Genomic DNA, 14528 nt, shown 5'->3' on the forward strand with positions numbered 1-14528 from the left:
TTTCTCATATAGTTCACCAAGAAAACTTTTTTTAAGACTAATGTTGTGTTCTACACAATATTACAGTATTTGAATGAGTACTGTGTAAAAATTACACAATGCTGTAATAAATCCAATGGATCTTAGAAATCCTGAAGGGAGTATATTTATTTGAAATCTTTCTCATGAACCTAAGTATAAAATAACTGTAAGAAGCATGGGTTAACTTTATACCTTTCCAAAAAGGAATTTGGGGGATAACGTCTAATTCTTTGTAAAGGGATTTAATTTTAGGGGAAAAATAATCCCATTTGTGTTTTTTTCCAAGATGTTTACTTTTTTATGATACAGGCCAAAATTGGAGAAAGAATAATGTATTGAATCAATTTACAACTTTATTTTCAAATTGCCTTAGTGTCTACCATTTCTCAGTTCTTAATAACACTTTTGTTCTTGAAGGCAAACAAAGTCTTGCATTGAATAGACTTTCCACATATAAACATCTTGAAGGTAACAGAGCTGAGAGAGTAATTTCTAGTATCTCATTAATTGTGCAAATTCCAGCTTTTGGGAAAGATCAGCCTAATCAAATTAGACTGATAAATTGGAATTAAATGTAGTAACCCCCTGTAGATAAACCCTACCAGGCTCACTGCCAGAGAGAATATAACAACCACTGAGTGTGTCAAGAAGATAAGTTAGATCCTTAGAGCAGGATCCAGGAGTAGCTTTCAGTTCGTGCTGACCTGGATGTTTAGATCCTGTGGTCACGGAAATGAAGTCTGATTCACCCTCGACTTGCTAAGCACTTCTCTCACCTAACAGTTTTTGGGAACCTAGGGGCATGTTGCATAGCATGTCACATTGTGTTGAAAGCAATATGGCATAAAAATATAGAGAATTAGAAGGGAAGTGACAGGAAAAATAATATACTTAGTTGAAAAGTATGTCATTTGTTTTTTTAAAGTAATTCAAGTGGGGAAAATTCATATGTTTTCTCAGTGTTTGCAAGCTAGCCAACAGCATGATTTCCTAAATAGCCAAGCTACCTTTAGGTAGTTGGCAGTTGACATATTTCTAATAAATACTTCTCTGAGCACTTTGTAAGAAGTCATTTTTGGCTTTGCTTTTTGAACTACAATTCATCAAAAGCACCCCATAGATTAATGCTATTCATGCTGCTAGATAAATGCTGTGAAGTTCAACAGTGGTTTACCTAGGATTATTGACACAAGTAATGAGAGGCTCCATGCAACAGTGAAACCATATTACACGGTGTTTAAAAAGGGCTCCAATTGGGTTCATTACAAAATAAATGTTTTTTTTCCTCCTTTGCACACAGGGTATAATGTTTCATTAGTCACTGGTTGTATAAATATAAAAAGCTACTCTCTTCTGTTAATGGTTTGGCTGTTTCAAAACCCAACTAAATGATGAAATTTGAGTGGTATTTCAATCTATAATGAATGCTGTATGCATTTTGGAATGGAGTGATAAGTGATCATTTGTGAGAACTTTACCCTTTTATCTTTTACACCAAGTTTGATTTTACATTAGCTGTGATAATTTAATATAGCTCTAGCACAGAAGGGCCTTTCATGAGCTGAGACTGTCTTTGATTCTACCACAGTTACCTAGGTTCTATTGATTCTTAACTTGATGGAGGTCAGAGCACTTTGCTGTGAAATCATCTGCTATCTCGGTACCATCCTAATGGTTAGATTTTATTCTTTGGGTGTCAGTGGAAGTGCATTATTTAAATGTTTTCACATTTAATTGTTAACAGCACTGACTTTGTATGTCATGGACACTGGAGTGTTCCCCTCCACCCTAACCCCCATGATACCTTTGCAAATTTAAGCATTACAGTTGCAGATGGTAATTTGAAACTGCCAGTCTGGTTCTCACTCTCAATGAAAGGCCTAACAAAATTCAGTACATGTATACAAATACCTGTAAGATAAAACATTACACTTTTGAAACATTTGCACTGTAGAGATTCCATTAGGAAAAAAGGTACCATTTTTTCATTAACAAGCTCAGCAATGGAAAAATTAATCTGTTAAATTAGTAGCCATAGTTATACTATTAATTCCTGTGAGCACAGTAGTTTTTTGTTTTTTGCTTCTGTATAAAAATATTGAAGTTACTCTCATGTTATTATTGTTTTCATGCTATTTATTTCTTTTGAATGGTTAATTACTTCCATATTAATGGTCTTAAAATATGCTGTTCCATTGCTGTTTTTACTATTTGGAGAACTCACATCAAAGGAAATATTCATTCATTCCTCAAATAAATATTTAGCATTTATTCACTGAGTGCAAATGCACTATAGGAGCAACGGTGAATAGCACTCAAGAAGCTTAGAGTTAAACATGAACGATAAGCATTCAAGTAAGTATAGTACAAAAATCAAAGAGTTATAGGAGTATGGATATACAATGATGTAGATATTCAGAGTTTGTGACAACATGGTCCAAGTGTCTGGAATTAAAAAAAAATAGTAACACAGTACGACTGGATTATTTATAAACAAATGGCATATGTCATAAATAGAAGTACCCACCAGTGCCAGGTACATAGATATATCATAAATCAGAGTATTATTATTATAATATTACTAGTAGTCTTATGATACCTTAAGGCAATCTCAGTCCAATGCTCTGGTACAAAATTTACCCAAAGGTTGTGTACAATTTACTGCCCATAGTCTTCCCTGAATGGTACCCAGAGCATAAATTAAGTTATCCCTATTGAAGAATGAGAAAATTCTATATTCTTGTTAACTAAGCAATAGAGAAGATCATAAAAAAATCAACACTATAACAAATTAGTAACATAGAGAGAGCAGGATAAAAGTTATAATCACCCTTGTTTCTCTGATGCAACATCAAGTTCAGAAAGTTTAGATAAAATATCCTCTCCTCAAAGAAACGCTACCCAGATCTCCATCTTTTAGTCTAGAGATCATAGAAGATACCTATTCATCATGCAAGGAATGGCTGCAGAGAACTGAGAATGACCTGAGACTAACCTTATTTTGTGGTTGGGGACGATTCAAGTCCTTATATTTATTTGTCCTCCATTTATTTAAAAAGTATTCTTTTGGAAGTGTCAGAAATTTATAGTACCTGGGAAGTTTTGAAAGAATATCTATGAAGAGTGGAAAACATAAATTACCACTTCCCCCCAAATCCTATACTTCTTCCTCCTCAACTATCCCAAAGCCTTTGACCTCCCTTCACACTCATGCTAGAGAAAGGCATAACCATGCCTCAGAATACACATGGAAGATGGACAGTGGTGCTGGAACTCTTTTACTATCATCTGCCCTCCCCAGAATTCAGGAAGAAATACAGTAATACAAGTAGAAAAAGTGAGTAACTTATTTCTTCTTCTACCAGTAGCTGTACTAACTATGGCAGGTCCACACTGTGGAGAGGAGTAACAGGGAGTCCAGTGTGAGCTTCAGTGGAGAGGACACTCCACTTAGGACCCATCTCAGGGCTGTCTCACACAGTCATGGCAGAGTTGAGATGCACTATTCCAGAACGTTGTTCATGATACTCACCATCTCTCTTCAAATTTACTTTTCATATTACCATAGTAGCCCTTAAATGAAATTTAAAATTATCTTACCACTGCTTTTTTTCCATTACTTCACTGTTTTTGATTTACAGAAATAAGCTTTTGTAACAATTCATTACTTCTTCATTATCTTAACTCTTGCTATTCTTATTTTGAATAAAATTACCCACTATGCACCTTTCCACATTTTTACTTTTCTTTATATGTACATATTTTGCTTTTTCTAGCAAATTTCATATGTATGACCATATAAAAACAAGTAAAATTTTTCATAACTAGTATTATTATTATAGTAGAAAGTGAAATAGTATAAAAAGCTTGTTTATGTAATGCCAATCAGTTTACTGACAGTTGCTGACGTTGTATCCCTAAAGTATCACTTGACCGTTATGGTTTGTTTTATGTATTTGTTCATGTATCTATTGAAAGGAATACTGATGAAAAATGTGATATTGCTTTTTGTTTGTTTGTTTGTTTCCGGGATAATTTACCTCAAAAATAACACACACATAGAATAAGATCCATCACATTTTATTGTTAGCTAGTAAGAACAATTATAAAAATAGTGTTTCAGGTTTTTAATTTTTATAGTAAGAGAGAATATTACTGCTAGAAATATCTATGTGTTTTCATTTAGTGAAAGGTATCAAACTATTAAATATGCCTTTCCAGCTTTAAAAAAATTGATACAACTGCTACTTTCATTTCACTTTACTTTTATTGTTTAATAATCAATGTCAAAATTACGCAGAGACAGAATGTTGTACACCAAGACATTACAGATTCCTGCATCAAACCAAGCTTCCAAACTGTTGTTCATTTAGATACCTGTCTCTTTCAGAGACTAGAAGTAAATGCAGGTTCACTTCCCATCCCAGGTGCTGATTCTTCCTTGCAGTCAATTTGCTTACCATGGGAGAGAGGGAAATTGAGTCATGGAGGGTAGCCTTTCTTTCACTTTAGCACACATTTCCAAACCATCTGTTATCTCCTTCAAATACTTAACTAAGGTACAAGATATAAATTCAGTTGCTTTAGGGTTTTAGTTCCTGATCCTAAATTTAGCAAAATAAATAATACATATATAGGTGCATGCCATACTAATTATGAAACAGATTAGGAATATCATAAATAATATCCTAAATTTCTTTTTAAATTTGTCTTACTCTAGAACTAAGCAAATATGATTATAATACATACTTTCCTAGTCTTAAGGTATATATTTTACATATTCCTTCTATGATTATCAATGATTTGAAAGCTAATGAGAACTCTCATTAATTAAAATTAAGAATGTACTTCTGTGCTTCATAGTAAATATGTAGCTAGACTAAAAAGTTGGCAGTCACACTTACATTTACTGTTATAATTATCCAGCAACAAAACATTTAGAAACATTGAGAGTCTACATGATTTTTTTTGCTTAGCTGTGCTGTTAGGAAAGGTAATACAGATCAGAATGGAAATAAGAGAGTGAATCTTTGAGCTCAGATGAGTGGGTGGGGAGCAAGAAAGAGAAGACTGGATTAATGGACAGATGTACAGCCAGCCTAGCAAACATTTGAAAGGGATTCAGCTAAAATCTGTTTCCTCACATGGAAACAGGCCTACCAGTTGGTAAATTAATTCTGCGTGCTCATAATGAGCATTTTTCCTTTGGAGATGCTTTCTTTAGAAGCATAGATGGAAAAATATACGGTGTAGGAAGAAAAGGATAGAAAAGACATCCATGTGGAACAACAAAGAGTGCACTGATGGAAGAAGCCTATGGCTGCTGCTCTCATCTCCAGTTTAGAGTTTCCAGACAATAAACTAGTTGGATGAGTCTTAAAACAGTACCTTCTTTAATCGCTGAGATAAAACATAGCATCTCTGGACATGAATAAGCAGGGAGAGCTGTGATGCCTGTGGGAAAGGAGTACCTCTGACTGGATGAATATGCTGTTGAACTCTGCAGAGAGAAGTGGAACGGGATCAAGTAGTGGAGACAGGGGCGCTGCTTTCATTATAAAACATTTTGAAAAGTGGATATGTACAGGCATACCCAACACGGAGTTGAGGCTAAATTTCATCTCTTTAAGATGAGCCTAAAGTGGATAAAGTTTCACCTTTCACGGTAAAAATTCATTGAGATACCACTCTGAAGTAAATGTTTCTGTGGTACCTAGATGGATCACTGACTAAAATGTCCACGCGGAAAACCCTCATTCCTGTCTGAAGGGAAGAAAGACTCCACCACCCAACAAATCCAACATTTAAAATGTTTTTCCCTTGCACTCTTTATATATGATCTTTTCTGTCAATTGCGGTAAGGTAAGCAGAACAGAGGGGTTATACCCGTGGCACTTAGTCTTTCTAGATTTTTTTTTTTATGTTCAAAAAAGGCTAGATTATAGCTTTATAAAATGTATAGAGCTCTTCTCCCCAAGTATATATGCATTCATTCATTAGAGAAATTCAATCAATATTCAATCGCCCATGGGGGGAAATTTTTGGCATTCCTTTTTAGAAACAATGGCATGCCTAACTAGAAGAAGATTTTACATAAAATCTGCTTTGTAGCTTCTTACAAAAATGTAGTTTTCACAAACATTGTAACAACATATCACATACTTGTTCCAGAATCTAAGAATTATCCTTGAATCCTCTCTGCCCTTCTTTCCAATTCATCAGCAAGTTCTGCCGGCACTGTTTCCAAACCATTCTCCCAGTATGTCCACTACTTTCCACCATCCTTTCTAGCCTAGACTATTGAAACATTGTCTAATGGGCTCCCTGCTTCCACCTCTCCAGTCTGTTTTCCACACAGCTGCAATATATAAATATTTTAAATGCATATTCCTTCATGTCTTTCCCCATTTAAATTTTGCCAAAGGCATTTCATCACACTTAGTATAAAACCCAAATTCTTATTATCCTAGTTTATCAGTCCCAGATTTAGCACCTACTCTGTGACACTTCATCATTCTCCACGCAGTTCTGTCTCCCTGGTCCTCTTTCAACTCCTCTAAGACTTCAAGCTCTTCTCTTTTTAAGACCTTTGCCTCTGCCTGGAATGCTTATCCAGGAAGTATTGATACAAGGAATGCCATCATGAATGGTCTTTCCAAGAGTGATTTCTTATAATTCAGATCTCAGATGAAATCAATCTTCTCAGTGAGGCCTTTTTTTGTCCACTCTATCTAAAGCAACTCCCAGTCACATATGACTTTATTTTAATTATCTGCAGGGCATTTATCATTATTTGGTATTTTAGTTGTATATTTGACTGTAGATATGTACATGTATATGTATATGTGTATTATACACGTGTACATATATTGTATATGCATGCATTTATGTGCATATATTATATCCACAAAGCAGAAATCTTATCTTGGAACAGTGCCTTCTAAATAGCAGGCAATCAAAAATATTTCTTTAATGATTAAATTTCTTTATCTCTCTGTTTCTCTCTTTCAACAGAAGAAACCTTAATAAAATAATACACGCATGTATGTATAGGTACATATATACATACATAAATATGCACAAACTCATATTCACATACATACACATATATACACGTATATACCTAAGTGTATATGTGTGTATGTGTGTGTATACACTGCCCTAACTTCTGAACCAAATCAGGGTAATGATATTCATTCCTTGGTCACCAAAATCAAGACCTTTAACTTTCATCCAATATTGGGAAAATAAGTGAGATGTATTTACTTGGCAATCCATATGTAAATGGCGCCTTATAGATTTAAGCAGTGCACAGTATGAATAACTGTGTATAGAAGAATTCACATCTCCAATAGAAATCTTTGAAATTAGAAGAGTTTTGCAATTGACTTCACATGTCTGTTTATCTTTTCACAAAACTCTATGACTATGGCTAACTTAAAACTGGATTTGTTTTTTGGAAATCTATATCCTTTCTCTTTTTTTTAATATATCATTTCTTATAAAGATAACATTTATCTTTAAATGTAAACAGATGTAAAACTTCTCTGAGGCATGGCCTGAAAATCCACATCACTACTAGTAATATTTTACTATTCCAGGAAATTTTTCTTGAGTATCTGCTGTATATGAAGTGCTAGGCCAGGTCCTGTAGATCCTATAATAAGTAAGTAAACACTCCCAATTATGCCTGGACTTCTTAGTAAAAATAAACCAGTGAGGTGTTTTCACTCGTATGTTTTACCATGATGCAATTTCACAGATGTTTCAAGGTCCCCTCATTAATTGTAATATTTCAGGAGACATAGCCAGGAGAATATGAAATTCCACGATTAGAAATATATTACTTTGGTAAAATGTTCACTTCTTTATTGAGCCTATATTTTAAATATAAATAATTTGGGGATGTTATCAATCTGTGTCACCAAATTCCATGTGGGAATTAGTTTATTAAATAAGCTTTTTTAAGGTTAAGAAAGACCTTGCTTTTGCATGAGAACTCTGAGTTCTAGGTTTACAGGTGATAGGAGGGCATATTGAAAGTGGAGCTCAATAGGCATTTCTTCACAATTCTGCTTAACATTATTCTTAGTGTTTATTAGGGATTATCTGTTGTGGATACAACCAAGAGACTCTATTTATTAATATGATTGCACAAAAAGTATCTACAAATAGCCCTTGTTGGTTTTGTTAAGTTACAGGATAACAAGTTTATAATAATATTTTTGAAATACTCCCAAGTTCTCCTTTAATTTTCACTTAAATAAGCTTTTATATTGCAATATTAAATATTATATTTGAATGCATTTTACTACCTTTAAAACTCGATCAGACAACAAACATATATGTGAAAATTAGAATTCACTAAAATTAGTGCTGTGTAATAACTTCCAATTTTATGACAGCATTTTTTAACTTATACAAGTTGGTAACATAGTACAGTAGCACAGTTTAGTTAAGCCTTAAGGATATTTACTTCAGGATTCCAGAACCCATTGTTACTCTTTTATGGAATTTGTGTATTAAATAAGAAGAAGAATCATTTATGCATAAATGACCAGGTCTAAACTCTGTTTTTTTAGATGAAGAATGCAGAGGGATTAAATTATAGGCAAAATGTCTCTCAGTTATTTTATCACAGAACCTAAATGAAAAATCAAAATATCTGGATTTTTCAATCAGTAATTTTCTACTATATCATACTTCCCCTTGTGTATATTTATATTTGGTTTAAGTTTTTCTTCTAATGGGCGACAGTGCTATTCTCTCAAAGGAAACTGACATCCTCACAGAACTTAAAGTGTTTGATCAAATCATCTGATTTACTTTTTGGTAAAGCACTTTTTGGAAAGAACTCCCAGTATGGAAGTAGGTGGAGCTAAATGGTATGGAATCATCCACTTCAAAGGTATTTTTTCCCCACTTTAAATGTCACTTTCCTTTCTCAGTTTGGAATGTAAAAGAGTATTTTAAAAGAAAAAAAATGCATACATTTTTTTCAGATGACAAACTGATTTTATTCATCAACTTTTCTTGTAATTACATGTGACTTTTGGTTACCACCTACAGTTTAAAATTGCAGTACTTTCTATTTTTCATTTTTCAAGAACAGCTTTTTTTTATTGTATGAGGATTCCATTTAGTATGTGAAGCCAGTTGAAACTATCAGAGGAATGAAAAGGGATGCATTCAAATCTAATTTTTAAAAGGACTCCTTTTTATGAAGCAGATGAGGTTACCGTACAGCTCTGGAAGAAGAGGCATGCTCTGGCTAGTTGAGGCCTTGTCAGGCTGGTGGCTGTCATTTAAGTAAGAGCCTTGGTACTGTTATCCATTCTTATGCTATAACCCAAATAGGCTGCTACATGTAGCTGAATATAATGGGAACAGATAAACGTCCTTCTCTGCACAGGCAAAAAAGCAAATACAGTAAACTTGTCCTCTTACAATTGCTTCCAATGGCAGTGCAATTATCAGTAAAGTTAAGGATGCCTGTTATTTTTAAAATTAGGATATGCGAATAACTTCTTTCAAACAGACACTTCTTACCTTAATACTTCTAGTATACATCGAGTTGTGACTAATAATATTCCACTAATAATCTTCTATATCTCCACTAATAATCCTTGGTTTGAATTCACTCTTGATTATCCTGGGACCACCCAGGGGAGTTAGTGACATAAAGCAGAAAGGAAGTAGACATATGGAGTCCAAACTAAATGGTAGCAGTTTTTCTCCCAATTGAACACTAGTCCTTAGAGAGAAACAAGCAGCTTGGGCTTCTGGGACTCTTTAGACTTAATTTTGCTCTGAAAATCCATTCTGAATGGGCCAGAATGCAATTTTTAAAAAGAGAAACTGCCACAAAACAAAAGAGGTTGACAAGTTAGAAATTATTGTACACTGAATTTGTAGAGAACAGAGCATACCTTTAACCTGAAAAGCTCGTTATTGGAAAAAAGGTGCTGTACCACTCTTCAGTTTATTGTATACAGTGCTTGTTGGAACTGATTTCATTTTGACAAGGTTATATAGGATCTGTTGTGCTCTAATAAGCTCCAATAACAAAATGTGTTTGCATTTTTCGAATTCCTTCATTAGGATGTGAAAAAAAGGGTCCCTTTTCTATTATTTTGAATTGGATATTGTGATTTAGAGCTCCACCACTTTTAAAAACATTGAAAGACTGCATTTGGAATATAAGATTCTTCAGTATGCTGCATTTTAATTTTTTAAATAATTTTTTAGACTTGAAGACTCTTAGCAGGAATTCCTAAAAATTACCTCATGAATGGTAAAAGGAGGAGAGAGGACAGTCTTTTACAGAGATTAACCATGTGTAAGGCTCAATTACTGATTCATGTTATTAAAAATGATACCATTTCCTATCTATTGACAACATTGCTATTACCACCAAAAGATGCATTATTTATAAAGCACCAGTCAAATTCAAAGCATAGAGCTAGGTACCCTAAGGAAGCACAGAAATATACCATGGAGTTGATGTCTAATTCTTCTGTTAGCTTATCATCTTATTGGTTCATGAAAAAAAAACAAAAACAAAAGAAAACACTAGTAATCATTAAGTGCCAAGTGAAAGTGATAGCCTCCCAGTTTTCAACCACTGATTTCATGAAGAGCTCTGATATGTATTCTGTTTACTGTGAACTTTATTATTAATAAAAGTTAGAATAGTTGAGTGTATTAATTGATTATGTTAATTAGAGAAAATTTTTAAATGTTACCATAGTGCTACACATGTATTTTGATAAGTAGGGAAGGAGAGAGAGAGCTATGTAGCTAGTGAGAGACACATAACCCTGGGTGTGTTCATAGTAGTGTGTCATGAATGTAAACATCTTTGTCATGGCAGAGGGGTATAGATAACAAAATGAGGGAAGCAGAGATAAACTCAGAAAGCACAAAAAGTATTCAGAGAAGGGAAATCAGTTGGGTTTTAGTTGGTCAAGGAAGTCTTCACAGAGCAGGTAGGAATCAGGCTGAAACTTGAGAGTGGTGTTTTACTAGGTACATCAAGAAAAGGGAGACTATTCTAAGATGAGATTGGGTGATACTGAGGGGTTGGGTCAGAGTAAATTTGTCCCAAGTCAAAATTATATTTTTAAAAACAAAGACAAGTTGATTTATAAAGATTGAGCTTACAGTTTATTGGAAAGATAGGTACATAAATATACATGTCATGGTCATATAATGTATAATAAGCATGTGTAGAGGTGTGTGCAAAGTGCTTGAAAGCACGCTGAGGGAAGGTATTAACTCTACAGAATTGGGGGATGCTTTACAAGTGAGATCGTATTTAAACTGGACTTGAAAGATAGACAAGAAAGGGAAAACTAATGTTGTGAAACAGGATGTGGCTCTGAGAACATGGCAGCAAAGAGAACAGAAAGAGCTGAGTCTAGAACTTGGGGAAAGCACTTGTGTCAGGGAAGATGTCTTATGCTCCAGGCTTTGCTTTTCTGTTTATGTTAACTTGGTACTATAAGAAATAGAAGCCAGGCATATACATGCTCTGAAGAACTCTAGCCCCTGTTGTTCCAGAAAACCTTAACATTGAGACATCTCAAGACAATGGTGGGTGCAGTTTGGAGTTCACATCAGAGTCACGTAGGTTAAGCAGGAGACATGGTGTACTGATGAATTTATCATAGCAAAGTTTAGCCATGGTCTCTGGACACAAAGATTTTAGTTTCCTGATTCAACAGCTTTGTTGTGTGAGCTAAAATTGTGTTTCTGCAAGTGAATAGGTTCTTACAGAAGTAACCCACAGTATTTACACTGCATTTATTTGTAACCCAACAGTCACTCACATGAGTAACTTGTGCAGCCTACTTAGACTTTGTCTGCACTAATATGCAATTGTGCAGTTGACTAGATTTGGGGTTCTGTCTGACATTATTGAAATACTCCTGAATTTTCCTTTTATGTCAGAATAGCACTTTATATATGTTACAAACAAATGAAAACTGTAATTTATTTTAATTCACATCTTATGTGTAGGGAAAACTATATGCAAATATTTTCATGCCTGGGACCTTTATTTTTCTCAGTTTCCTGTCAATAAAAATGCTCAAATTTTTCCTTTAAAGGACATCCCTGATTTTACTATGGATCCTATAGTTTTCACTAAAACTATAAAGTTTTAGATAATGAGTCATAGACCTCTATGAATTAATTTTAATATCTTACTTAAATCATGAAGCTATTTTAGCAAGATTTATCCATTTTAGTATATAGTAAATAAGAAGTCCCCTAAGATTTAATGTGCTAGGCAAAGATTTTAAACACATAATCACAATTTCAGAGACTCTGGTGTTACACATTTGTATATATTGTGATAAAAATTTTTAACAACTTGAAAATATTTCTATACCATAGTCAAACAAATTTCTTATTAACTAGAATATGCTTTTATTTCTGATTTTGAAGAACTTTATTGAAGTTTCTCTTGTTTGGATTTAAATTATATCTGAATAATTTATCTATATTTGCTAATTTATCTGATCAGGTCTAAACTAAAATTAAAAAATAAAATCTAGTTATTTTCACTTTGTGCACTTCTCAAGATACCTTTTTTTATGCACTACATATTTTATCAATTACTAACTTCATTATTTATACTTTAACATCTAGAAAATATATAATACAGTAAATTTCTTTTGTAAATGCTGAACTTCTTATTTTAACCATTTTTTTTCCAGGCAAATTCAACAGTATTTGATTAAATTAACATGCTCTCCAAGGAAAATGACAATAAAAGATTTGAGCCCATCTTTGTATTGTAGAAAACAGAGATGAAATATCATGTAGTTAATTGACTGACCTGTCTATTAGACAGTTATCATTCCTGAATTTTAATATTCATAAATTGCATACCATTAATTTTTCTATTTTTTATTTATAGTTATCTTAGTGTCCATTTAAATCATAGGATATAAACATGTAAGGCATATATTAAAATCTTCTAAATTTAAGTCATATTCAGCAAATTACTTATAATATTAATATGATTGCAGATTATGTGGCTTTATAAACAGAATTAGTAAATTAATGTTGAACCAGGAGTAACTTACTTTTATTATGTGTGTGCACATGTTTGTAATTCTTCTGCATATGAATCAATGTATTTTTATTATTTGGAGAGATAAAAATGGATGCGTCTTAGGGGACGAAATGACCTGCATTTTCTATCCTGTACTATATTTGATTGAGTATTCTTTGTAGTAACAACATAATGGTTTTTAAAAGGTACAGGATTCTAGATACCTTAAAACTAAGGCAAATTATTATTACTCATGTTTCCAATTTCGTATTTCCTTATGAAAACGTAGCTTCATTCTCATAATCAATGTTTAAATAAAAGGCCAAAAGTGAATGCATCAAACCAGGACCTTTAAAATAATTGCTGAATGTTTCCAAATGTTGCCACTCATTTGTAGGATAAAAACCAGAGAGGTGGGTGTTTGGACTTAGGAAGGCGAAGGCAGCTCAGAATTTTACTAATTTCTGCCTTGACAAGAGTTACAATCAGGCAGATAAAATAAATGATCTTGAGATGGGAGTGTTAGAGAAATTTCTCTCTCCATTATACTTAGGTTTAAGAAAATATTCTCTACAATATAACATATTTATACATATATATACATATGTGTGTAATTTTCAAGATGAGGAAACTATCTCAAAGTTCTTTCATCCATTAAGTGGGGATAATAATAGACAACTCATAAATTTGTTGATTTCATTCACCACTGATCACAATGAGAGTTACTTAGCAAGCCCTCCTGGTCGTACACCCTCCGTACACCCTTTCTTGGAAAGTCTCAAGTAGGTTGAAAATGGAGAGAGTTCATAAGGTGGTGTAGAATACATGGATCTCAGGTTAGGCTCACAATACATGGATCTCAGGTTAGGCTCACACAGCTTTCAGAGTTGCAGGATATGTAGGCAAAGATTCATTTTGTTAGCAAGGCAATTTATTGAAGAAAGAATTTGTAGGTTGTAATCTTGAAAATGTATCCTTCAGAAAATAAAAATTATATGTATTAAACACAGAGAAGAATTTTTTTTTGAGCAGAAGTAATGAAATATTTTAGTTCTATATTGACTAGTTGACCTGTCAAAAAAGTGAACTTTTCTAGATCCCCTAAAATATGTTTTATTTTTATAATGCTATGAACAAATTCATTTAGTAAACTTTTATTGACCTTCTAAATTGTGCTAAGGTACCAACAATAAAGTAGGCAGAGTTCTATTCAAAGATTAATTGCCAAGTGGGGAGACTGACAGCAATAAAATCAGAACAATAGAAAGTTTAGGTAAGAGAAATATCACACAATTTCCTTGGTCTTTCTGAGAATTCCAACTAATTCCAACTAATCTTACATTTTTGAGTTGTAGTTGATTCTGATTAATCTCCTGGTATTGAATATTAAGATTATTTCAACTTCTGCTATTTCACAATGGAGTTGAAATAATTGGATGGACAT

General features: G+C 33.3%; 1 protein-coding gene across 5 annotated transcripts in view; it reads left to right on the forward strand.

Annotated features, from left to right (window-relative positions):
- The window catches only part of CADM2 (cell adhesion molecule 2), a 1026782-nt gene that overhangs the window by 940211 nt on the left and 72043 nt on the right, over positions 1 to 14528 (forward strand). The window lies entirely within an intron of this gene.

Source organism: Balaenoptera borealis (genome assembly GCF_965194805.1).
Source record: "Balaenoptera borealis genome assembly, chromosome: 5".
NCBI classification, from domain to species: domain Eukaryota; kingdom Metazoa; phylum Chordata; class Mammalia; order Artiodactyla; family Balaenopteridae; genus Balaenoptera; species Balaenoptera borealis.